The 26184-nt window shown below is 37.1% G+C and overlaps 1 long non-coding RNA gene across 6 annotated transcripts in view; it reads left to right on the top strand.

Moving 5' to 3' along the window:
* LOC145989445 (uncharacterized) overlaps positions 1-26184 on the top strand; it is a 197166-nt gene that overhangs the window by 56348 nt on the left and 114634 nt on the right. For 5 of the 6 annotated variants that reach the window (XR_014441851.1, XR_014441855.1, XR_014441856.1 and 2 more), the window contains exon 1: positions 9083-9301. The exons of the other annotated variant lie outside the window; for it this stretch is intronic. This is a non-coding gene — a long non-coding RNA (uncharacterized LOC145989445). Of the gene's footprint in view, positions 1-9082; positions 9302-26184 lie in introns of those variants that run through there. 6 annotated transcript variants of the gene reach the window in all.

Here is a 26184-nt window from a genome sequence, read left to right as displayed (position 1 = left end):
TTTAATAAAAAATGTTGCCTGAATAGTACAAATAGTGTTATTTTGGTAAAAATTAACATAAAGTTGTAAAATAATAAGTTAAAAGTTGAAAAAATGACTTTGTGAGTCCAAAATTTAATAAAAAATGTTGCCTGATTAGTACAAATAGTGTTATTTTGGTAAAAAATTAATATAAAGTTGTAAAATAATAAGTTAAACGTAGAAAAAAAATGTCTTTGTGAGTCCAAAATTTAATAAAAAATGTTGCCTGATTAGTACAGTGTTATTTTGGTAAAAAATTAACATAAAATTGTAAAATAATAAGTTAAAAAGTTGTAAAAATATCTTTGCGAGTCCAAAATTTAATAAAAAATGTTGCCTGAATAGTACAAATAGTGTTATTTTTGTAAAAATAAGGATAAGCTGTGAAAATGTTTGACATAAAGTCAAAGTTTGGTAAAAAATAAACTCAAAATTAAGTTAAATAGCACACAGTAACATACATTTACTACCTAAATCAATAATCAAAGGGTCCTAGGTTCGTTACCCCGTGATAAAAGCAAATGGTGAAAACTGTAGGCCCCGTCCCTAATAGCTCTCCCTTCTTCATAGTACAGATAAAAAAAACCCTGCGCTAAAGCGTCCTGTGCCTTGAAGGCAAACCTGAGCGGAATATTAATTGGCGGCGGAAACCGGTTCTACAAGCGACGCATAGCTTCAGAGATTTGACCCTTGCTGCGCATTTCCAGACATCCTTTGTTGTCTGGTTGAATCCCTCCCCTGCCCTACAGTATTGCATAGCTTTCCCCTGTTCTTGCGTACTGGTTAACCTTGAAAAAACCGGTTCTGATTGGTCAATCGGGTTCTTTGTTTGTTCTGACGTTGTGACGTCATTTGACCTTGAACGCACTTCCCCCAAATTCCTTTCTCCTCTACCTGCGCGGAGTTCAGATTCTGAGACAGTATTCTGTCTAGCGTCTGAGATCATCGTGTTTCATAACTTAATGAAATTATTGCATAGTACTAATTAATAATATTACATATCTCGGGTTCGAGTACCGGGACCGTCCCCAATCGTAATTGGACCTGTACCACCATTCAAAGCGGTTCATAAACCATAAACTCTTATTTTCAATATTATAAACATTAATTATTATCGATTTATACATTACATACTTTGCAGTAATGAATATAAAACCATATGTCTAGCGTTTAGTACCTCTAATTACCTTTTATATACATATTTTTCATAAAATAAATAATTATATATTCATAAAAAGTTATAAACATGCAAATACATAAATGTAAAGTACTCTAAGTACTTGCAAATGCATTCTAAGTACGTGCAAATTAGTTATAAGTACGTGCAAATAAATTGCGAATATTAAATAGCGATTGACTTTATCTCACATCAATACTACTGAAGAAGTATCATCTTGTGAATCTTCCACAATTACTTGATTGATATATAATTTATCATCAAGTGCAGAATAAGTAGTACAAGGCGGAAATCTGTTCAACGTATCAGCAATATTATTCAAAACTCCTGGGACATGATTTAACGTGAAATCAAAACACTGCAGTTTGAGAGCCCATCTCGTGAGACGAGAATTAAGTGATTGTGCAGTTTTAAGCCAAGACAACGACTTATGATCTGAATATAAGTTGAAATCAGTTCCTTTAAGATATATAGCAAATTTCTCCAGAGCAAATAATATAGCTAAACATTCCAATTCGTGTGTACTATATGTAATCTCTGCTCCTCTAAGAGCACGACTGCCATATTGTATGACACGAATTTCATCATTATCAACTTGCCAAAGTACACAACCCAATCCTTTCTGGCTTGCATCAACAGAAACACAAAACCTCAACTCAAAGTCGGGTTGACTCAATGCTGGTGCTGAAATTAGAGCATTCTTTAATAACAAGAACGCTTCTTGACACTGAGGTGTCCAATAAAATGGCACATTCTTGCGTAAAAGATGATATAATGGACTAGCGATATCTGAAAATCCCTGTATAAAACGATTCCTCCAATTTGCCAGTCCTAAAAATTTGCGAAGTGACTTTTTGTTTTGAGGAACAGGAAACTGTAGAATAGCTGAGTCTTTATCATGATCGACCTTAATCTCAGAACCAGACACCACATGACCCAAAAACTTAATTTCCGTTTGGAAAAATTTGCATTTGGCAAATTTTATGGACATGTTCGTCTTCTGCAATGTCTGTAGAACATAATCAAGATGTTCAAAATGTTTCTCTATTGTTGGGCTAAATATTAAAATGTCATCCACATATATCATCAGAAATGAATGAGTCTCTGGTCCAAACACCTTATTCATTCTTTCAACAAAAACAGAAACAGCTGATTTTATACCAAATGGCAAGTAACAAAACACGTGCTGTCGTCCTCGATACGAAAAAGCTGTGTACTTATATGAGTCGGGCGTAAGTGGTATTTGAAAATATCCACAGGAGAGATCAATCGAAGAAAAATATCTTGCACCCTTAAAATGTTGAAGTAGCTCGTTTATCGGTTCAACATGGGTAAGTGGTGAAATTACATGTTGGTTTAGGCGACGAAAATCCACCACTGGACGCCACTCACCATTAGATTTTGGGACGATATGTACTGGGTTCAAATAAGGTGAAGACATCTCTTTAATTATTCCCCAGGCTTTCCATTTTTCTAGTTCCTTTTCTAACGCCGCTCTTTTGGCGAACGGTACTGGATATATAGGTGCCTTAATTGGTTCCTTTGTGTCTAGTTCAATTTGATAAGGTTCTACGAATGCGGATCGGGGTCGATCAGAAAACAAACTATGATATTCTATTATTAGATTCTCAAGCTGAGACTGCTGCTCCGTGTTGAGTGCTTCACACGACCGCACCTTCGTTGTGATCTGATCTAGAGAAACGACAAGTAAATTTTGTACTTCTTTGACTATAGTAACTTCCTGCATCTGGCAGGAATCTCTATCAGTTGTGCTTTTGCTAGAATTTAATGGCTGAACCAATTCGGAACCAGTAGACGCCATCAAACTAATTTCGTTTCTTCTAAAATCGAGTACAGCTTTGTATTGCCTTAAAAATGGTATTCCGAGAATTAATTCAGCATGCAGTTGCTTCAATACAAACATCTCCAAAGAAAAAACTTCCGAGTTAATTGAAATACTTATAATCTTCCGACCAGCAACACGAAACTTCTGATGTCCTGCAAACGGCAATAACTTAAGTTGATCCACTGTATCCAGTTTGGCACTCGGAATAATTGATTTTATACTGCACCATAATTCATAACTGACTAAATTACACTGGCTTCCACTGTCGATGACACACTGTATGGTAATACCGCAAACTGTTCCTGTGATCAGAGGTTGATCAGTAATAGGAGTAGGTATACCAGTATCATTTAAAATCCAAGTAGGTTCATCTTCATACCAATCTAATTGAAAAAATATTGAAAGTGGATAACAATGATCAACTTCAGATAAAACGGAATTACTTAATACAGCATACTGACAAGTTGTGCCTATATTATCACTACGATATGATTTAGCCGGACCCTCCATTATGTTAGTGCGAGCAAACTGGTCCACGTTCACCCGCGACGTTCGTTTAATGTTGCTTCAGGGACAGAAGAAACGAACTGTTTACAAGAAGTTTCTCTTGGATCGAAAGATGGAGAATTTTCATTTAATGGAGTATTCGCCACTGCAGTTGCATTGCAACTGTTTCCCGTTGACAATTGAGAAGACGAATATCCGCAATTGGCACATACACTGCATGGTTGGAATGAGTGGAAATTATTGTTAGAGAACTGAGAGTTAGGACGCAGTGTAAATTGCTGTTGTTCTTGCTCGTTTCTGGCATTGAAACTGTTGCTCATAAATCTACCATTATTGTTGAAGTATCGTGAGCTTTGTGGACTTCTATTTTGCCGGAAATTTTGAGTTCCTGCACCATTACGTCTGTAACGATTATATGGTCTGTTAGTTAGGTTAGGTTTCCCAAAATTATTATTTCTATTAAATATCATCGTCTTTTGGCTGGAGTTTGATTGTTGGTTTTCAGCAACAAACGGAACATCTGTACGTGGAATCTTAAATCTTTTATTTTCATCGCTAGAAGAAACAAAATGAACACTATCATTAGGTCTTACGTTACGTCTTGAACCTTGATTTCCATTAGGTTCATCATCGTTCACAAACGATGAACTTTTAGCAACACTTTGAACTCTCAGGTTTGCCCTTGCACTATTATTGTCGGTAAAACTTTTAGAATTATTCCCATCATGTCGGAAATTTTTTTCACGTACATTATCATGAACATTAAAACTCTTGTTTGATCTTGAATTCACTAAATCCAACCTCTTTAATAACGCAATTACATCATCCATTTTAACTAATCTAGCAGCTAATATTGTTTGTGCAATAGATGTGGGCAACTGATTGATTAAAATATCAATAACTTCTGCATCATTCGGACGATCAACTAAATTATAATATGCTGAATGCGTACGAATAGCAAAAACTTCCATACTACTCGTCGATTTAGGATCATATTTACGACTTCTAAGTTCAGATAATTGAGCCTGAGTTAACGAATAAGACGTGTAGTGATTCAGAAATTCGTCAACAAACTGTTTGTACGATGTAAACGAATCGACATGAGTATTATACCAACCTTCTGCAGGTCCTTGAAAACAATTAGTAATACATTCAAGCCTTTGCATGTCAGGAACTTGCAGTAAGTCTAAGTAGGACGTTAAAGTTTTAATAAACTTACGTGGGCTTGATTTTTTAGGATCTCCAGAATATTTAGGAAGAACAGTAAGTTCATTCAATCTTACCAACCGTCGAGGTTCTTGAGTAAGCGAACGCATGCAATTGTCAGGATAATCACATCGATGATTCTGCGGATTTGCTGACTTTTGGTTTACTTGCCTCTTTCTTTCCTGACCAGAACCATCAGAATATAAAGAACGGGTTGATTGACATAACTTGTTAGTATTATTAGTTCTCACTCGATTATTTCTAGAACGTTTGTGTCTTTGTGAAGCAATGCGATTGTGTTCATCATCAGAAACATCACACGCTGAAGAATCAGATGATTTCGGAGAGGTTAGGTTCCGTGCAGGAATACCAGGTTGACAGTTACTATTCACATGAGAACTGTAAACTTGTACAGGATTACTTGATTCAACATTAGTCGAAATATTAGATGTTAACTTAGTAATATTTTCCTCACATGCTTCCACGCGCTTAGTTATTTCATCATGGCTCACAACGGCTTCAAGTCTTTGAACTTGCCGAGACAATCCTGAAACATTGTTCTGGCATTCTGTAATCTGATCATTCAAGCCAGCAAGTTTATCAGAATTCTCTGTACAAGTAGTGTTTACTTCCTCGATTTTCTCTGTTAGTCCCTGCACTTCTCTTTCCATTTCCTGATGTAATGAACGTGTTGCTAATTTGCAGGACTCTGCAACTTCAGCTAATTCCTTTCGTAACGATGTACTCAATTCGTGGAAGTCAAGCTTGAGTAGTTGCTGTGAATTTTGAATTTCCTGTTGAGATTCTCTGATTTTTGTAAACTCAAGCTGTTGAGACTCTTGAGTTTGCCTCATTTTTGTAAACTCAAGCTGTTGAGACTCTTGAGTTTGCCTCATTTTTGTAAACTCAAGCTCTTGAGTTTGCCTCATAGAATCTTGAGTTTCCCTAATTTTTGTAAATTCCATCTGTTGTGACTCGCTGATTTTTCTTAACTCTGCCAGCAGATCAAACATTTGAAAAGGAACATTACTTTGCCTCGTTGACGTCTCTGCCAACACAGAAGGACGAATGTCAATTTCTTGAACATTTTCTTGACTTCTTTTCCATTGCACAAAAGCTTCAATACTGAACGGATCATAAGATGGATCACAATCTCTACAGAAATAATTTTCATTTAACTGGTATAATTCCCAATGCTTATCGGACAAACCCAAACATTCTAAATTATACCAATGGCCACAATTTTCACAAGCTACCAACCTTTCCTTATCGGGATCTTTGCAGCACTTCACCATATTCATGGCACCATTCTTATTTTGTGATTCATCAGGTTCATCACCACAATTGATAGATCTAGCTGTAAGTCTTGTTTTGGATCTCAGATTATAAGGATTACTTGACGCGTACATAATATAAATGTATGTACAAACTAGATTCACGAGAACAATGGTGTAAGTTAACACGCAAAACACATCGCTCAAGATCGTGCTGATAATGTTCCACAATACTGGACCACCAATTATACTGTGACGTTCACAAGTCAATTATTTGCACGATTACAACTAAAACGCGAAGGTGAAGATACAACTTCTATAGGTCTATATATTAGTGAAATAACTGAGCAATATGCAGTTCACTATTACCTATATTTCCATTTTTGTCAGACACACTACTACATACTGACTATTGATTCTCGTTGCTATAGCAACGTTAGAATTATAAATATCTCGTTTATACAGCGTAGAGTGCAATGAATAACATAAAACATAATTAACGTTGTACAAAGTAATAATTATACATTTTTTTAAACGTTAATATAAAGTGATTTTTATAATATGAAATTAATAATTTCAATAAACATATAATTATATTGTGCGGATTCACAGCACCGTCACAATACGATGTTCACTAAACAGAAAGAGAAACAGTTCGTGACTGATTTAATTAGCTTTTGAAGGGTAATTGAAGATGTATGACAGATGCTAATCGCTACTGGACCTACAGTTTGTAAAAGGCCAAAGTGCATTTTAGGGCGTACAGTTCTCGAGACAGCGGACACGATTATTCAGTGCAGTGAAACACTCGCAGGTCTGAGCAAATGCATTATTTGACGAAAGTAATCGCCTCTCATCCTGAGGTGAAAGCGTCGCCCACAACATTTGCCGCTCGCTGTATCAACGCCAACGTTCTTTTTCTTTTAAGAACTAACCATGAAAGTGCTTTAACAACGTGTTTGTTCTGTGACCTTTCTGTGTTTTGCCATGTCTCATTGTTTCACTTTCCACCGATTCGTTCGTTTTCATTCAAAGCAAATCTTTTCTTCTTTTTCTTCTCGAAACGCGGTTTTACTTTCTAACATCTTACAGGGGCGTACTGCCTACGTCAGTGAGTCCCGAGCCTCCGCGATGGTTTAGTAGTAACGTTATTGCCTTTTAATCAAGGGTTCCCGGGTTCGATACCCCGTGGAGGCATATTGCACGGTGGGTCGAATCCCACCTTAAACTATAGGTCCAGTCCCGATTAGCGTATCTGTGCATAATGTGGACTTTAAACCCCATCTTATCATCATGGTCAGTGAGACCCGTACAGTATGACATATGGGTCTCAATCTAAGAGCTGAATACATGAGTGAAGAAACTCCAATTTATATCATGGTAGAGTTTCAGTGTCATCTTGTGAATGGAAGAGGGCAGTGATTTTTCACACAGGCCAACATCCCTCTAACACTCCTCCCAATAATTTCCTCAACTCCCCTAACATTTTTTCAGAAAGGTCTATTTTATAGTCATTTTTGGCTAGAAATTTACCCTCCATCCCTCCAATGGAAAATTCTAGAAGAGGGTGAATTACACATTTTTTTTTTTAGCCTGGCACCGTTTTATTACTTTACATGTATCCTACTTTTGTTGCAGGAAATATATTCATGGTTGGAAATTTTAATTGTAAATTGTCATATATTTTAACTCAATTTACAATGATACTTTCAATTTTTGCAGCACTACTTGATTTTTTTTCTCATTAAATCATGGTTTACCTATTAATGATAATGATTTTTTAAAAGCTTACGAGTTGCAGATTTGTGGCCAATAGTTATTACATCTTGAACTTTCTACTACATTTCAGAATGCTGTATATATATTGTATTCTCCTGCTTTGTTAGCATCGAGACTTCAAGCTGCCAAAAATATTATCACTGGGTGAAGTCCAGGGCCAGTATGCTCCTTGTGTGCTGTCTTCTCTCTCTCCTGGTTTACTCTTGACAGAATTAGTTCATGCACGTGACTCAGTGATTTGTCTTTGAATATGCTGAAAGAAGCATGTTAGACTCCATTATGAGTTCATATACTGGCTTGGCATAGGCTATGCAAGATGCTAAATGTCACGTTCATATCAGAGCTGACTCTAGTTAACATCACATAATTTAATATCCTTCTATAGATACATGCGTGTTACACCTTGCATATTCTCACGTAAATCTGGACAGCTTTTTTTTTAGGGACGAAACATTTTTTAAAGTAAATGTTTATGCAATAAAGGGGATAATTCAAGGAGAAAATTTAGACGGGATTTATTTTTAAAGTCGGTTTAAAAGACAGAAATAATTTCTCGTTTTTGCGCATGTATATTTGCAATTTAACGTAGAAATTTTCTATTTTTGCTCGGGGATTGGGGAAAATGTCATTCATCGTTGGATCTAGAGGTTCGTACAGAGAACGAATTTAGTAATTCGGTGTGTTTTGTGCGTTGTATATTGATACACTTACTTTTTATTCTTCGTACATATAGATAGCTTTTTCATCTCCATCAATAATAATGAAAAACGATGATTGCAGGAAGGTGTAGTCTGAATTGTAAGTTGTGCAAATACGCTGTATAGAAACAAAATACCGGGATACCAATTGAGGAGAATGTACACAGAAAACTTTACACTTTTTCTTTTTTTGTGGGGGGGGGAGCTGTTCGTGGGTCGGTTAAAGTGGATAATATGTCTAATTCTGAGATGTTTCGAAATTATGTAACATCAGTTTTGAAACATCAAGCCTTAGTTGAGGATTTTTTTTTTAACTTTAAACGAGCACGTGTATCTAGTTATGACTATGACAGTTATATTTTATGCATGGACGGTAATTTATTCCATGGGTCAGGTCGCTGCTAGGCCTATTTATGATCGAAGCTCAGAAGACACGACACTGAAAAAAGTGAAGGTCAACGCGAACAGGAGTTGCCAGAGGTTGTTGCAAAAGGACGAAACTATAGAGATTGTTCCGGTCTGGTAGGAAGAGAATCTTATGTCTTGTGTTTCCAAGGTCAAAGCTGTAATCGTACAGCAGATATGGTGTACTTGCCTTTTAGCATATCCTAATCCTGTAAAGCAGAAATTTGTTGCAAAATGGCTGGAAGACGATCAAGAAAAAATATAGAAGTGTGTTCAAAGACCGATAGGTGTTGTCTCACGTTCATGCTCAAGGTGACAAAGACGAAGCAACGATAGAAGAAACTGTGGCAGAATAGCTTGTGTTTTGTTTTAGGAACAAGTGATTGAGGTTAGTTGAAGTAAAATATCTAAATGAAATAATAACGACATTTATTTATATTGCTAGGGACGATTAAAAGAGTTAATCTACTTGCTGTTTGGGTTGTAATGGCTCTGCATCAACTTACTTAATTCTTTATAAGTATATTTTCTGGAACCTCTACAGTTGACAGAAATAGCTTCAAGTATTTGTACCACAATGTAAACATATTATATTCTTCCGAGGTATATTGTTTGCGATAGAAAATTGGTAAAACCTTTCAAGATAAAATTCAAAATGTTTCCTTGTTCCACATCAAATGATTGAAAAATATTGCACTGATGGGTTGTGAGTGACGATTCCATTGAAAGTCAATGTATTCATTACAATCCAGAATTCAAAGCTATTCTCCTCTCCTTAGACGCGTCAACTAATTCCAAAATGTTGGATAATTATTCATATACTGAATAATATATTATTATTTTGTATTTACATCAGTACTAAGCAGGGTGCGAAATCATTTAAGATTGGTGGGGGGAGAAATATCTTAATCTACAAACCCCCTCCCCACAAGCATAAATATAAATTATACGATATACATATTTATAATGTTATTAAAAGTAAAAATAAATTACTAAATTAAAGATATATTATTATTATGAGTCACCCAAAAATAAATAAACGTGTTACTTTTAAATAGATCAGATATAAAGTAGCAAACGTCCTTTACTAACTGTTTAAAGATGTTAATAAATTATGAAATAGTTGATGTGATTTTATTATGTACAAGTTTTTATTTAGTTTTTGCTTTACGTTAATAGAAATCAATTAGATTTCATAGTAATTATTGTTTTGCATTCTTGTTTTACTTTTATTGTGCGTAGATTTGTTAATGATCTCTTGAGAGAGAAATCATTCAATACTCACAACTACACTAATTTGTGTGTGTTTTCGATATTATTCTTAGTACAGTATATTTGGAATCAAAAGTAATTGTTTATCTTTTGTTTGTTGTAACAAAAACTCTCCCCCCCCAAAAAAAAATGGGTGGGGGCTTTTAGAGACAAAGATTGTTGTTGGGGGAAAATCCCCCGTCCCCACCCCCAGGATTTCGCATCCTGGTACTAAGTCCAAATGGGGTGTTGTAGTAACCCTCACCAACTCACCCATGGCCTCTTGGATACATCACTGTGACTTAATAGTACTGGGGACCTATACATGGCATGGCACAGTCATCACAGGTAGCAAAATAATCAACGATATTATGTAGTTGATTCCTTGGTATAGCGCATGTTACTTAGCCGTGTTGTGTGAAAAAGACTAGGGACCTCAAGGCCAATTATAACGTGTTATCTCTAGCCACTAGACTATCAAAGCTAACTCAATCGAGCTTCAAGAATAGAGTGGATTTCAGTAACTATAAATGTTTCTCCAAATAGAAATGCTTTGCCTTTTAAACGAAAGTTCTGTTGCTACACTTCACGCCTTCCCACTTCTGCTGTTACTCGTGTATTCTAGAATAAGAGGTAATGTACTCATTGGCCGCTGTGGCGCTCATAGCGTGTCATTCCTCTGTACTCCGTTTACACAGTTTCGCATGGTTTTGTAGCCAAACAAATCAATGCGGTAGGAGTTCAGTTATAGCGCTTTCTGTTCATATGTGTTAGTACTGAATTTCTACAGCAGAAGGCAACGGTTCTGTCCAAAATCTTCAACATAACGTACTGATTGTCTTGTGCTATGAATAATTGGTGTTAACGAACCTGAATACAAAGGAATAATCCTTAATCCCCACCTATTTTAGTCTGTCTTTGTGTCTTGATGAGCTATCAGCAACTTCATTTATTGCACTGTGATGTAACTACTGAACACTTTTCTTTCACTGTGAACAATCAGAAGAAGAATGGGCCTAGAAGAGCGCCGTTGCATGTCTGGCAGGGAAAAGAGGTTTTGGGCTTAAGACAAAAGTAAGATGCAGAACGTATGAAATTAATTGTTCATTATATTTACGTGAACCGTAACGTTCTAAATGCAATGTTGTCTTTCAAGAGAAAATACCCCCTCCCCAAGATATTAAATAATTAGAGAACAATAATAATATAGTAGAATGCAATAATTACAGACCTATGAAGAGCAGCAAAATCACTGTTAATGGATGATATTCAACTTGTCGGCACGCAGTGCACTTTAGGAAGAAGCATTATGAAGTACGGGAAACAGATTCGCTGGTGTTAAGCACAGCGTATGAGAAGCTTTGTTACAGCGAGAAATTTTGCTATATTTGATACGCATACGTTCCTCATATGATCACGATAATCATACCTAGAATCACTTCGGCAAAGACCATATAGGCACAATGCTTACCCGGCTTGTTTTCAACCCAGGATCTGATGTCAACCTTCTAGCAAGGTCTTCTTCAGACTCTGTACCATGTACAAATGAAACAAGGTGTTACGTTTAGTTTATGTTTTATAATAAAATACATTTCTGCCTTGGTCAGCATATTGAGTTTTTTCTAATCGAGTGTTAAAGGCCTCCATACTTGGTGTGGTATGACGTCAAATGGTGTAGCGGGACACCAAAAATGGTGTTAAACAACACAAATTAACACCAAAAGGGGTGTCCTGTTAACACCACCTTTGGTGGCAACTCAGTTGCATATTTTTTACAGTGTACAACTTCAAACTATAGGTCCTGCCCCGATTAGCCTGCGTGGATTCACAACATAGCTTTTGATAGATTGATTTGCTTTATTTTACTTAGCTTTTTGTGCCACTTTTGGCTAATTTGCGAAGATGGAGATGAGTAATGATATGATGAATGGACACTCAGAAACACCCATGCCCAGGCCGGGATTCGAACCCTGGACCCCTGGTGTCGTAGCGCGATGTGCTAACCACTCCGGCAACATTGCCATTGGCTATCTCTTCCTTCATATGAAATCATAGGCTACGTCACGAGAACCAACACAGCCGTCCAAGCCAAGGTGAATATCATTAACGACATAGTAATTCACGGCACATGAACATCGAAAAATATTACGAAACACGCACTGACTAATAAGGGCATGCACCGTCAAAGACACGCACCGAAGCACCAAGAAGGTTTTTCTTCGACGTTACCACTCCATCAAAAAATGACGTCTCGGCTTTTGCATCAAATGTTACGTGTAATTACATAAACGTGAAGTGGATTAATGAACAGAAATTTTCTTGAAGAGTATTCTCGAAGTTCAGTTCTTCCTCTGACCCAGTTACCAACGTTCTTTCAACGCTCTCTGTACGGTAATTGGGTGTCTCAACAAAATTGGCTTCCTCCCACGTTACAAATGGGATTATATGTAGAAGCTCACTGTCCTGGTGCATCATTCACCTTCATTTAACCTTAAAGATTTCCTTCGAACTTAAGCGTGCAGAATGTAGGTGACGGATTTTGTTATATAATGAAACATGCTGGAGCTGCGTTTTCTGCTCAACCGCAACGGACACTAATCTGAACCCTGCACATCACTGTTTTATATATATATATATATATATATACTGATACTTAAACGCACTACCAGAGATTTATTAGGTCTTTCAGCTTGCAGTTCTCGTAGTTTTCTAATTGTATCGTGATACCTACCCGCCAAATCAAGATCATATTGAACTCTCTCAATTCACATAATTTCATATATTATATCTCTAGTTGTTCATTAGGTAGAGATGGGCCGTAAAATTCACTAACTTATTCTTATTGGTTCTCGAGGGACATATTTTGAAAACAAAAATATTATTTGGATAATATTATGCTACTTACTTATAATTGCTCCAAGCTACTCTGCACTCATGAAACTTTTAATTTTCCTTTCTTTTTTTTCGGATATGCATTTTTTACATTCAGAAAAATCATTCCAAATTCTCAAGAAGGTATTATTAGAGTTAACCTCTTTTCCAATGGTGGCAGAAAAGCGACGTGAAATAACCAAATCAATCAATCAAGAAGATGCTATTTTAATTAATTGATTTCTACAGAACTGTAAAGCCAACCCTTAATAATAATACTAATAATAATAAAATCACCTTTCGTAGCTCTGTAATCCGCCCATGTGAAAACCTAACAGCCACTGATATTCGAAATATGCAATTTTAGGTACAATAGAATCTGCATATAGTGATTGTCGTATGCTGGAACGTACTGAAAGCCTACGAATCCGTTGACGGTAACGAACTAAGGTATTTAGAGCAAGCTTTGGGGCTCAAATAGTGACACACTGTACAGTACAGTATACGTGCTATACTTTCGTATTTGTGTGTTAGTGCAGTGTGGATTAGAGTAACGTAAACGAGACATATGCATGTTAATGCCAGTTCTACGACTAGATTCACTGGCTTCAATACTCTTCAAGTTATCTCGGAATACTTGCAGTCACGAACTTTTAAGGTAGCAATAAAGATAAACGAAATTGTTCTAAGCGCATGCAAATAGCTGTAAATAATTACGTGACGTAGAGAACACGCGTATTTGAATCGATTACTTTTTAAAGCCACTAAATAAGTAGGACTCTAGGTTGACACTGAACATAAGATGCATGAAGACGTCAATGTGATACAACCACAATACATTACAATTAAGTTGAAGGCGCAATAATAATTTATTTTCAATGTGTTATGGTATATATCTGAATGATGAATAAAAATAACCTCCATGGGCGCAAACGAGTTGGAGCCGTGGTAAACGTACCAAGCGAATATTTGCAATTGGAAGTGCTTCATGTGCTCTGTGTTGGAATTCATCTTGTTCATTATTGTTCCGGTTTTACACATTTTCACTCACGGGCCGATTATTTGACCTGGAACCATATTTACATCCTTTAATAAATTTTGAATAACGCCTTAACCAACTTAGTTTAAAGTGTGATGTAAACCCGTGACTCATTGATTACAAAATTAATGTGTATACCAGGGCTCCCTCCTCCCGATAGACCCAAGTACCTCTGGCAATAGAGTTGAATTTTTATACACACACACACACACACAATGTTATTTTTGCATGTGACGACGGTCAATGAGGTAATTTGCGCAAAAAATTCCGCCCTTCAAACGTAAAAGATGTTTTGAGGGGGAAAAAATGTAAGCTTCTTTTGAAATCAGTGTTTATCATTAGGTTCGTTTTGTGATTTCACTTTGAATATATCGTTGGACCCGTTAAGTCCAAATTTGTGTAACGAAGGCTAACAGCATGATCTATTTCCAGACAAACTTGATTTCTCCTGTCTGATCTCTATTAAATATTACAACTAGATTCTAGAATAATTAAAAACACAAAAGCCTAAAGATTATTTCTTATTCATGTTCATGTCCTAGCCATGCGAGCCGAATAGCTTAATTAGTAAAAAAATATATATATATTCACAGGAATATAAGTAAATGGATCCAGTACAAAATGTTTGCTCTTGAAAAGGATTATTTACTAATTTTAGTTTCCAAGATATATTCCCCAAAATTTTGCCCAGAATTTATCTTTTTCCATCATGCATTTTGGGTGAGGGGAATGCAGCCCCATCAAACCCTCCCTTTGGTACGTCGTAGTTCTCTGAAACGAGACAAATTAAAAAAAGAAGTAGTTGACAACACAGATCCAAGGACCAGCGGAACCTGAAGGAATACTGAACTCTAAATGATTGGACAAACGAGAGACCTTGATTCGGCTTCCGAGGGAAAGGTGGCAAAGCGACAACGAGAGAGAGAGATATGAAGAGCAAAACCTCCTCGAACGGCCACTGACTTGGTCTTGACCTATTTAAGCAGCCGCCTGCTTTCATTTCCAAGTCTTTTTTTCTTTTTCTCCATCCCGCCTGCGTTGTTATGCCACGCAGAGACGCTAATCCAAACCCGAAGGCAACTTTTCTTCTTCCACATAGAACGACCGCAAGGTCTTCGAAAGCACAATCCCTTTAGAGGTGTCAAGCACCCTTTCCTTCCTCACATTGTAATATAGGTTGTCCCTTCCGCGATTGTTGAATTTTTCCTTTATTTCTTTGGTTCCATAAATCTTCTTTTTTGCCTTCTTTGTTGCCATCGTGTCATTTTTCATAATTCCTTTTCTGTTTAACAATTCATATTTTTTTCAGGGCATTGTTTATCGCTTTAAACGGACCTTCTCTTGTAATTCCCTCAGAAAGTCTCCTGAGAATTTCGTTTGGCTGGACTCGTGCTTCCGTGGCCATAGCTAATTTTTCTCTTTTCTCTTTCTTCTTCTCTTTCTGACGGACGTTTCTCTATTTCTATCTTTCTGTACTCTCTCTCTCTCTCTCTCTATTTATTTCTTTCTCTTTTTCTCTCCTGTTGATCTACCTATCATTTTCTATTCTTCTTTCTATCTTTCTTCCCGTTTCTCTTTTCTTTCTTCTCTATTTTTCTTCTATCCTCTCTTCCCCCTCTCTCTCTCTTCCTGTTCCTATCCACGGTCTCTCTCTCTCTCTCTGTTTCCTTTTCTGTTTATCTACCATCTCTCTTAATTTTCCTTTCTTCCCTTCTTTCTCCCTTCTCCATTTTCTTCATCCCCCTCTGTCTGTCTCTCTCTGTTTTACTTTTTGTTTATCTATCATATCTTTATTTTTATTTCTCTCTTTCTTTCTAAATTTCTATCTGACACTAAGAATTGGTCTCAATAAATCTCAAATCTCAACAAATCGTTCTCGTCTCGATTTAATACATAGCTGTTTCGGTTTCGTCATGGTACCTAGACAGAACGGAGCTAGAACAAATACAATGAAGCATATTCATGCGTCTCAGAATTCGAGGCTAGGAGAAGTAGCTTCCGACTGTGTTGCGCTAACAACTCCACCACAGAGGTAGGCTGTTGTAACTAAGAGTGTGCAAGGAATCGTGTTGGTTAATAGTAAGGAATGACACCCGTTTTTGTTATAGTGGGGGTGTTGTACACACTGTGTATTACGAGTAACAATTTCCCCATGTTCTTCTGCACATGAATTACAGCATGTGAAACCTGAAGTGTCAATGACGCGTTGCTTCCTCATTTTCTTCCCCAATCAAATCGATTCGGGAAGATAATTGACATTGACTTCTCCACGTGGGTTTTGCCAGCCCTGCTATGGTGAATCTTTACTTTTGAAACAGGGAGTCATGGGTTCGAATCTTCTAAAAAGATTAATAAAGCTTAATAACCTTGTAAAGAAACTAAAACAAGCGTCTTTTAGAGAAAGGTTTGTTGATCTTTCCCCCGATGCCCAGCGGCTGAAACCGTCACAATCGCTTCTCTTCAGGAGTAGACAGACAGCGAGAGAGAGGATGTACAATGACAAAATCGCGTGGGACAAAAATTGCCTTGACTTTCCAAAATGTGTCGGGGTGAAAGTGAAAGCGTTGTTGTGAGTTACTTCATTGTTCTTTCTCTGTGGCATTTTTCTTTCGTCGTTTTTTTACTCCTGCATGCCCCCTCCCCGGTCAATAAAGCAGTGGCGGATCCAGACGTTCCAGTTGGGAGGGGTGAATTTCGGTCTGGTACCTCACCTTACCGAGAATCAACACTATAACCTACACTTGCACTATTTTATATTAACATCAGTGGCGGCGATTGGGTGTCAAAACTAAGGGAGGCAAGAACAGTTTACTTTCTCTTGGGGAGTGCAAAAAAAGTGGGTAGCAACTGCCCCCCACGCACCCGGTAATCACCACCACTGCTAAACATTGTATTGTACTGTGAACAGGAACGAAGCTGACTTCCATGTTGTAGAGATTAGAGTATAGATTTGTAAAAACAGGGGTTTGGGGCTGGAATAGATGGTTGTTATTATTATATGCCGTTATCATAATTCGTCCCCTTTCCACTGTACTGAATGATCAGATATATGGAGATTGATTGATTTGTTTTATTTTACTTCGCCTTTTGCGCCGCTTTTGGCTAATTTGCGAAGATGGGGATGAGTGATGAAATTTATGAATATATACTCACAAACATCCATGCCCAGGCCAGGATTCGAACCCGGGACCTCTGGCGTCGTAGCGCGATGTGTTAACCACTCCACTCCACTCCACGGGGGCCGGCAGATATGTGGAGAAAAATGAAACAAAACTCTATTCTCTCAAGGGGTCTCGGATTCGTTCCCTTTTTGAAGCATATTGGAGTTGGACAGTGGTTCGGATCCAACTTGAATCTGTAGGTCCACTTCCGATTAGCCTATTATGAGCATAAAGTGGGCTTAAATGAAGCTTTAAAAATATTATTGAAGCTGTTACACTTGGTGAAAAAGAGAACATTCGAGTCTTCAAAACTATTAGATACAATAATATATATCCAAAAACATGGCAGTTGGGAGGGGCGATCGCCCCTATCGCCCTCCCCGTGGATCCGCGCCTGCAATAGAGGCCGTGACGACAGATAAAACCTTTATGACATCCACGTGGTCCAGTCGACAATGGGAACGGAGGGGTTGCTTGTAACCTGTCCCCCTGTGACCCAGCTTTCCGAAATAAAAGAACGTCAGATAAATGAAAAACAGAAGTGCAGCACTGAGGTGTAAGTACCACAGCAGTGGCGGACTTCAAAAACGTTCCGTGGTATAGTCACCGGCAATAAAAATGGGACACCTAGATCCTGAAATACTAGCTTCTGAGCAAGACGTTATGTGTGTTGCCTAACTCTACGGCGGTAAGTGGATTTTAGTAGCAAATTTTCATTGGCAACTTCTACCACCGCCGTAGAGTTAGTCAACACACATAACGCCTTGCAGGGAAGCGAGTATTTCAGGATCTTGGTGTCCCATTTTTATTGCCGGTGACTGTACAACTTTTCTCCCGAATGTTACTTTATCATAACAATACTGACACATAAAAAATTAAAATACGCCGACCTCTGTGTCGGGAGTGGTTGGCACAGTGCGTTACAACCCCTGGGGTTTCGGGTTCGAATCCTGGCCCGGTCGTTCTTTCTGAGAGCCCATTCATCAATTTCATCATATCATCACTCATCCTCATCTTCGCGATCAGCCAAAAAGTGACAGAAAATCGAAGGAAAATAAACAAACAAACCAAAAAGAAGAAGCACACAGACACCTATCGTGAAGGGGAAGAAGAAAAATAAAGCTTACATGGACTGACGAGCACTATATGGATGACACTGAAACGACGGTGGATCGAACAACAGCATCGTCGTGTGAAGTTAGGGGAGGTGATGGCGGTGGAATGTTGTGGTAAAGAACGGAGCATGTGGAATGGACAAAGTATGAAACGAAAACTATACAAAACCTCAATGAGAAAATGTTCTTCTTCATATACGCTGTGAAAGTTCGTGTTTTACAGTGACATCCTCACATATACTTATCAGTTACCATGTTAGTGGTTTCTGAGACAAGTAAAACCGCTATTCTTCATTTGTACGAAATTTTAGTTCTAGAAAGAAGTTTACCGGTGGTCTTAGTTCAGCAAAGCCAAGTAAATTAACCATCACAGTTATTTATATTTCCATAATGCAACACTAACGCAATTGCCGATACCTAACCATGTCATACCTTCTGAATTCTGAGTAAAAATCAATTTGTTCTCATTGCGCGCGATAGCTATTGCCGCTCTTTTACTGCAGTTGGTAAACTGACTGTAATAAATGCATAGAATTATGACGGATTTTGCAAACGTTTCCTTGCCGAGACGTTTCGAAACTACTGTGCATACAATGAGGGCTGACAAGAGAGCATTTTTTTTATCACACAAACCACTTGCTTCGTCATATTGCATTTTCACACCATTCATCTCTCTCTCCCACATAAACACTTCCTTTATGCCTAAAGAGGTTACACGTGCAGCAAATTGCACGCTAAGGGAAATTAGTTCAAGTACATCTGGCAGAGCGCAGCACCTGCGTCCACGCACAGAATAACACCATCGCTACAGCAGCTTTCTATTGAGCAAACGAACGTCAAACAGACTACGACACTGTAACAGAAAACAAAAGTGTGCTACATGACACTTCAAATCTATTGTTGTCTTGAGTCTGTGATTCTGCTCCGTGATATTTTGCCAACTAATGCTCACAGCAACTGTTTACAGGGAAACTAAGTTCTGACCTTCTCGTCATTTCCCACAACCACTTTCGTCCTCCAAGTTGGTGCTGAGTCACTAGGGGACTTACAGAACTTGCCACTGTTTTATTAATGATATTGAAATGCTATTTGAAGTTTCCTGTACGCGTAACACAAGCCACGTAACAATAGTGTAACGTTACAATGAATTAATATGATAAATATATAAAGTGGCGGTCATAACTTTCTATAAAGTCCAATGATATCTGCTTGGCATCGATTTACGATAAGAAAACCTTGTAAGCTTTATAAGACATCCTGTGTGACGGAATAAGTACCAGTTGGAATTTTGCTTTGACGTCGAAGTTTAAAAATTTGACAAAACGCATGAGGTTAACAGTTGTTTTTAGGCCACATTCAATACATATTTGGAAATAATATTTTAATTCGTGCCAAAACTCAATTTTAAAGGTCTTGCAGCACAATTTTGTACATGCTAGGAAATAACCATAAAATGGACTCTTCTACCCTTCTTTGCTTCCAAAAATCGAACACGTGACGTCTTGACTAGCTTTGCTGTCTCACGTGGTTGTTGCAGGGTACATTTTGTTCGTAATGAATTGTTTAAGTATTGAACAAACAAGCGAGCGTTAGAGTTAACGAATACTAATAATAATAAAAAATTAAGACCGGGAATGTATTTGCATTTTACAAGCCTTGGTGCCTACAATGGTGGTTTCTTTATAACATAATAGCCCTATTGCTGTAGTGAATAGAAAGTTAAGCAATACTAGAAAACAACAATTAAAATCATTGTTAGTATCATGCATCTTGTACTTGTAGAGCAAATCTCACATGCTAACTGCTTTCATTATTAAAAGCATGCATATATTAAAGATATTAAAGGAAATTTGAATCATTATTATGTTCCTTGCACCTTCTGATGAGGCAGCTGCTTCGTTGCTTTCACTGCCCTTTTCGTTCGATATAGCGAACCTCCACGATATAGTTATAACGTGGAGTGCAAGGGCACTCGAATGTCATTGCACTCTGGGAATTTCATACATTACTGCTTAAGAATCTCGCCAGGTTTAATATTCGTCCGGATATTTTTAGCATAAATTTTAGATTTATTATTGTGCGTATGGCCCTATTATCCTTGTTTTAATACAAACCTGAGAGTCATTTTACGTTAGACATTTACTAACTCACTTTAATGATAGCATATCACATCTAATCATAAGTGCCCTGGAGAGGCCTCCCCCCATTAATAGAAATTGATGATTAATAAAAACAGTTCCTTATTTTGTTATCGTAATTGAAAGCCAGTCCTTTAGCGCAAATTGTGTACAGGATTTTTTATTTTCGGAAGGAGACGGAATGGTAAAGGTGGATATCATATACCTGTGTTCTATAGGTGGGGGGGGGGGGCAGAATACACACTAAATTTCATAATTACTACTTTTATCCTTAGTTTTAAAAGTTGTTCAAAGATACAAGTGGTGATCAGAGGTCAATTTGAGGGGAGTTTGCATTTACCACTTTGGTTTTTCCCAAGTTTCTTCACTGCTATTCATTTTCTCAGATTTCGGACGAAGCTGTAGGGGCATTAACTCCCCCGTCTACTCCAGTTCCTGTGCATGTGGTTGCATTCAGGATAAAATCCCCATTTTCAAAGGCGTCGAACAAGAACTTAGCAAGAAAGGTTGTTTGCCATCATGATCTCTATACGCTGTGAAAGTGGTTGATCACACGTATTTTTTGTTTATTTTAATACTACTACTACATATTGTATTTGAAAACGAGACATAGACTTACTTTTCGAGATCGAGACGAGAACAAGATACAAAACTTGGAACGAGACAGGCATGTACAAATTGAGACGAAACACTGTCAAGTCTGGTCTCGTATCTATACGGCTTGAAACGTGTTGTATTTTGTATGTAATCATTGTTCGGATTTAAGGGGAAAGTCAGTGATTCTGATACTCTTTCAGCCTGTGACGTGTTAACAAACGTAAAACGTTCATAAAATTAAATGTCTACATGTATCAGATATTGGATATTCACTAAGAATGTATCTAGTTTTTTAGTAGCATGTTACTTGACTCTCTAAAGTCCATTATATTACTTTAATTTCTTGCAAACTTTTCAATGTTTGACCCCCCTTAGTAAATGTTCTACGGCCATGATAATGAAAACTTTCTTGGAATAAATAAATTCAGATATCGTGCAGGTGTAAACAATGTGTAAACACTCATGTCCAGTGGCTGTTTGAAAGTTCCACGTACGAATGGTATTTGAACTTGATCTGATATTCGTTCCCGGTTACCTTTTCCCCTCCTCCTCACCGGCTGGGAGAAAGTGAAGCGTTAAAAATTGGTTTCTATTGATGAGCCTGTCCATTTGAAAGTTGCGTTCTTCTCGGCTACAATATTTTTAGAATGTGCCTCCCAGGGTTTAAATTCAACGGACATTTCCAGTCCAGCATTATGTCCCTCTATAGCTGTGCTGTAATTTTTGTCAAATATCACACTAAATTCTCGAACGAGAGCTCGTCTCGATTATACAATGCCGTCTCTGTTTTTGAACGATCTGAATCCACAATATACTCAATAAAGTACAAACCGAATTCGCGAGAAATCACGAACCCGCACTAAGAAGAAAGTTTACAGTTTAATTGTCACTTTCAACAACAATAAAATAATTGTATTTGAACAAATCACGAAACGGGAACACAAAAGAGTACTGTAAGTGAAACTTCCAACCAGTCAACCAAGATCAACGGAGAATCCTTTACCGTACCAAGAATACTACTGTAAATATGTTACATTTACTAGAAGTGATAAGTAGTCCCTTCTATCTTACTTAAGACAAAAATAGTTCCTACTCCTGTTTGAATTTAGTTCAAATGAAGTTAATGTAATTATTGCTGGTCTACAACATAACTCTTAGAAGTGCAAGTTAATTATAGTAAAATTTAAAATTACAGAGAAATTAAAGGATAAGGCAATTCAATGGAATATAATGACAAATCAAAAGAAACGAAAACAGTTAACAAGCTCATATATGAGAGTTTCAGGGCACGAGTAGCGTATCTAAATTCAAGACAGTTTCGAGAGAAAGGCACATATAGATAACTTACAGTACTATGTTTAGCTATTGAATTACAAACATAGTGGTGCCTCTATGAGCAAGAATGTGAACTTACTTCTAGCCCTGGAATGTTGATACTTCATAGTTCTAAGTTATGCATGTAACTCCATTTCCACGAAAAGTGGAGTTTGGCCACTGTGCTTGAATCACTGGCATAAGCAGGATTTTATTTCGGAGGGGGCTGGAATTATAAAGGTGGATATCACATAGCTTCGTTCTGGGACGGGACAGAATGCACAATAAAATATTTCATGATAACCATTTTTAACTCTCTTACGAAGACAAAAATTGTAATTTTAAGGACGGGGTTCAGTTATCACTTTAGCTTTTTTCTAGTTCTTTACTTCACTGCTTTCATCTGAAAATATTGATTTTCTTAAAATTTCGGGATGGGCTGTAGCCCCATCAGCCCCCCTCTACGTACGTCAGTGCTTTGAGTCCCTCATATCCTTTCTGGAAACGTACGTCCTTTCTTTCGTTACAAGATCTATAGCCAAGATTTGATATGATTTGATTTATTATATTCATTTTTTAAATGTACAATTTATAATTATTAGGTATTTTAAACTTCAAATGTACATGTTAAAATTGATGTTCAATAACATTTGTTATTTATCCATGTTAAGATGTATTAAGTTAATGTGCTTGACAACATTGACGTTGCCATAGTAACCGAAATAACAGTTGTGGAAGATTGCGAATGATGATTGTGAAGGGGAGAAGCCAGAGTGTCCCCCCGCCCACCCCCTGGACATTCTCGACATGTCTTATATCATATTATTATTATTATTGCTATTAGTATTATCATCATAATCACCGAAGCATTTTCAGAATCATGAACTTAATTGCAAGTCGAAAAGTGATAACTGTACTAATGACATGTCAAATATTTGTATCTTTAATAAAAATTATATTCAGCTTTTAATAAATGGACCTTAAAGAGTACATTTGCTTCTATTGTTTTTTTTAATGGCAAAATGTATTTCTTCCTATTCGGCTATTTTATGTGACTTTCTTTTCCTGGGTTAATCACGACGATGATAATGAATGATGAACTGATGAGATGGACAAGAGAACAAACACAATCATAGTTTACACGTCTTGACCAAGATTTGATTGTTGTTGTTTTTGATTTACTGTTTTAAGTCCACTTTATGCACAGTAAGGCTAATCGTGACTGGACCTACAGTTTAAAGTGGGATCCAAAGTACTATATGCCTCCACCGGGTATCTAACCCAGGACCCCTGACCAAGATTTGAACCTGAGACCCTGACTTTACAGCGTTACGCACTGACCACTCCACCACGGATGGCAGCTGATAGGAAAATTTGAATTTCGATACACACACACATTCATACACAACGTACAGTCACCGACAATAAATATGGAACACCTAGGTCCTGAAATTCTCGCTTCCCTGCAAGACGTTATGTGTGTTGCCTAACTCTACGGCGATAAGTGGATTTCAATAGCAAAATTTCAATGGTAAATTCTGCCACAACGCCTTGCAGGGAAGCTAGTATTTGGATCTAGGTGTCCTATTTTTATTGCCGGTGACTGTACAAACACACACACACACATATGTAAGTATACAAAAATTAAAATTCCATGCGGAACAGTCTTTTGTGGATCTGTGAAGCGATTGGCGCACGGTCAGCGCATTGAGTGCCATCACGGTGTGTTTTTGCTTTCGACACCGATATCTGTTTTGGAAAAAGAAATTTCTGAAGTCCATCTCCCTTCTATATATTGTCCAATTCAAACGCCTACTGTAACTGAAGGAAAATTATTGTTAATACAACTGAGAAACCTTTGCCTAACAGTATAAGTTTTCTCCTCTTTGCATACAATGCGAAATGCAGAAGAATGCTTTATACTGCGTTCACGATATCGGCTACAGAAGCACTTAACTGTTTTGAAACGCGTGTTATGCTTAATATATCACTGGCACGAAAATAACTACAACAATAAAGTCAACAGTTGGCTTTCTATACACAAATGACGTTGCACCTGTCATGAATGATCTGATAAGGAGGAGAGAGAAATCGGTTAACAATGGATCACAAACTGAAGAAGGATGTAATTATAATTAGCTGAAAGAAATAAATAATAAAAGTCAGTGTTGCTAACCAACGGGACAGCTATATGCTGATTAGCTGTGGTCCAAACAAGTGAAGCCATGTCCCATACAAGCCGAGAAAAAGCGACGTCAAGTTTTGCACTGCAAAAGCAACAACAAAACGTTCTGTTCGTTTGATATGGAAAATCTGAGGACATGCCTGAAATTTTAAATTTTTGAATAGAAATAAGGAACATTATGACTAGGGACCTAAAGTTTTCGGAATGACAGTAACCTTGCTTTCTCAAAGTGGTCATAACTGGATTAAACTATATCTTGTCTCATTTTCATACCGTGTAATAACATGAATTTGATTTACCATTTCTTACTTTCAATGATAAGTACAGCAAAATCAGAAATTTTGCAGCTATGCGAGTACTAGACGAATAAAAAATATTCTGGCCCGGAGATAAATAAAGTCTGCAGTGATCTGGAGGTTTCCTTTGAAAAGGTTCTTGATAATCTAATTTTAAATGTTTCAGTCAGTTAGCTGTCTTTTTTCACAGCTATTGATCTTACAATCAATGGGCGCAGTGTCAACATAGCTACTTCGACTTTAATTTAAGTTATAAAGAGAGGTTCTTATTATCATATAATATGTACTATATTAAATTAAACTGTAATTAGAAACTCGTTGAAGGTTATGTAAATAATATAGTCTATAACAGACTTTAAGTAGAACAAACATTTTTTTGTAGATAATAAGCATCTTTGAATTTTCAAGCACTTATATGTTGATAAGTTCGACAATTCTGTCTCTCCAGTTTTGTGGCGAATTCCAAAGACAATATTCATCATTTTTGAAAATGCGAATTTTAGGAAATATAGCACTAGAAAGTGAGAATTTTTGGAAAATAATAACACCGAACAAGTAAGGTCTCTATTTATGATTTTGAGAGTTAATATTATTGTATGAAGCTTCGAGAGTTAATATTATTGTGTGTGAAGCTTTTATGTATTCAAACTGCAGTTCAATGCTCATTGCATTCTGGAATTTTTTAAAAAAGATCACAGATCTATAAATGTTTCTTTAGAAGCTTGGATATATTTAAAAATATACAAATTAATAAAATAGAAAATAAAAAACTCCTGAGACAAGATTCGACATTAAGTTTTCCAAACGCATGTGGCATGATTATTTTTTCAACGCGCCAACGATAGAGTTAATTGTTGCTTCGATGTGATAACAAAGTGATCGAGGTATTCAGCCTATTTATCTTGCAATGACGGTACTAAGTTGGCAACCATGACTGCCCTGGTATGGAACAGAACTGTGAAGTCAGAATAATAAAATCTTCAAGCCTTTCTTTTCTTAGTCGTGAGCAATTTGATATGGCTGTTAATTCACACATACATCATGTGCGTCAGCCTTGGGAAGAATAAAAGGTTGGTGACCATCAGATTGGTTCAGATTCATTACGACTTCTGCCTCGGACTGTTGCTAGCTTTAACAAGTCATTTTAAAACTAACAAGCATAGAACTCAGAGTATATATATCTATTCTAAATATATAACATATGTATAACGAGAATGAATGAAGAGAAAATAAATGATGATGATATGAAGCTAAAGGACAATCACAAAGACCCGTGTTTTAACCCAAATTTGATGGTTTCGACG

Source organism: Lepisma saccharinum, chromosome 1 (genome assembly GCF_977018435.1).
Source record: "Lepisma saccharinum chromosome 1, izLepSacc3.1, whole genome shotgun sequence".
Lineage (NCBI taxonomy): Eukaryota > Metazoa > Arthropoda > Insecta > Zygentoma > Lepismatidae > Lepisma > Lepisma saccharinum.
Note: the sequence above shows the minus strand (reverse complement) of the source record. Positions and strands in the feature narration are given on the sequence as shown.